At 39.8% G+C, this 2,100-nt stretch overlaps 1 non-coding gene across 1 annotated transcript; it reads left to right on the top strand.

The window, feature by feature from the left end:
* Positions 1–1,403: 1,403 nt before the first annotated feature.
* TRNAY-GUA (transfer RNA tyrosine (anticodon GUA)) lies at positions 1,404–1,479 on the top strand. The gene has a single exon. It is a non-coding gene; the product is annotated as a tRNA-Tyr (tRNA).
* Positions 1,480–2,100: the final 621 nt, after the last annotated feature.

The following is a 2,100-nucleotide window of genomic DNA, read 5'->3' on the forward strand; positions in this document are numbered from 1 at the left end:
AGACTGACAGCAATACTATAATAGTAGAGAATTTTAATATCCCACGACCATCAATGAATAGATCCTCCACACAGAAAATTAACAAATAAATAGCAGCCTTAAATGACATACTAGATCAACTGGATTTAATTGATATTTTATGAATCTTTTACTTCAAAACAGCAGAATATACATCCTTTTCAAGTGCTCATGGTACATTCTCTAGGATAGACCACATGTTAGGGCACAAAACAAGTATCAGTAAATTTAAGAAGATTGAAATCATATCAAGCATCTTCCCTGATCACAATAGCATAAAACTAGAAGTTAACTACAATAGAAAAACTAAAAAACATTCAAACACCTGAAGGCTAAATAGCATATTATTAAATAACAAATGGGTTAACAATGAGATCAAAGAAGAAATAAAAAGTTTCCTTGAAACAAATGAAAATACAGATACAACAACTCAAAATTTACAGGACACAGCAAAAACAGCCTTTTTTTTAATTTTTATTTATTTATTCATTTTAGAGAGGAGAGGGAGAGACAGAGAGAGAGAGAGAGGAGAGACAGAGAGAGAGAAGGGGGGAGGAGCTGGAAGCATCAACTCCCATATGTGCCTTGACTGGGCAAGCCCAGGGTTTTGAACCGGCAACCTCAGCATTTCCAGGTCGACGCTTTATCCACTGCGCCACCACAGGTCAGGCCAAAAACAGTCTTGAGAGGTAAGTTCATAGCATTAAAGGCATACCTTAAGAAGTTAGAAAAACTCAAATAAACTTAACCCTGCATCTAAAAGAACTAGAAAAAAACCAACAAATAAAGCTCAAAGGAAGTAGAAGGAAGGAAATAATAAAGAACAGAATGAAAATAAATGATATAGAGGCTAAAAAAACAATAAAAATGATTTATGAATCCAAGAGCTGGGTCTTTAAAAAGGTAAACATGATTGATGAACATTTAACCAGATTCATCAAGAATAAAAAAGAGAGGACTCAAATAAATAAAATAAGAAATGAAAGTGGAGAGTTAAAAAATTGACACCACAGAAATAAAAACGATTCTTATGAAAATACTGTGAGGATCTGTATGCGAAAAAATTGGACAACCTAGGTAAAATGGATAAATTTGTAGAAACATGCAATCTTCCAAAGCTCAATCCGGAAGAATCAGAAAACCTAAACAAACTGATTACAACAAATGAAATTGAAACAGTTATCAAAAAACTCAGCAAACAAAAGTCTTGGACCAGATGGTTTCACAGGTGAATTTTACCAAACATTCAAAGAATTAAAACTTATCTTTCTCAAGCTGTTTCAAAAACTTCAAGAGAAGGGAAGACTTCCAAACTCCTATTATGAGGCAAGCATTATCCTCATTCCAAAATCAGGTAAAGACACTACAAAAAAAGAAAACTACAGGCCCTGGCTGGTTGGCTCAGTGGTAGAGCGTCTGCCTGTAGTGCAGAAGTACCAGGTTCAATTCCTGGCCAGGGCACACAGGAGAGGCGCCCATTTGCTTCTCCACCCCTCCCCCTCTACTTCCTCTATGTCTCTCTCTTCCCCTCCCGCAGCCGAGGCTCCACTGGAGCAAAGATGGCCCGGGCGCTGGGGATGGCTCCTTGGCCTCTGCCCCAGGCGCTAGAGTGGCTCTGGTAGCAACAGAGCGATGCCCCGGAGGGGCAGAGCATCGCCCCCTGGTGGGCAGAGTGTCGCCCCCTGGTGGGTGTGCTGGGTGGATCCTGGTTGGGCGCATGCATGAGTCTGTCTGACTGTCTCTCCCCGTTTCCAGCTTTATAAAAATACAAAAAAAAAAAAAAAAAAGAAAACTACAGGCCAATATATATATTTACAGAGACAGAGAGAGAGAATCAGAGAGATGGATAGACAGGAACAGACAGACAGGAATGGAGAGATGAGAAGCATCAATCATGAGTTTTTTGTTGCATGTTGCAACACCTTAGTTGTTCATTGATTGCTTTCTCATATATGCCTTGACCACGAGCAATTAGCAGACCGAGTAACCCCTTGCTCGAGACAGCAATCTTGGGCTCAAGCTGGTGAGCTTTTGCTGAAACCAGATGAGCCTGTGTTCAAGCTGGCTACCATGGGGTCTTGA

Source organism: Saccopteryx bilineata, chromosome 2 (genome assembly GCF_036850765.1).
Source record: "Saccopteryx bilineata isolate mSacBil1 chromosome 2, mSacBil1_pri_phased_curated, whole genome shotgun sequence".
NCBI lineage: Eukaryota > Metazoa > Chordata > Mammalia > Chiroptera > Emballonuridae > Saccopteryx > Saccopteryx bilineata.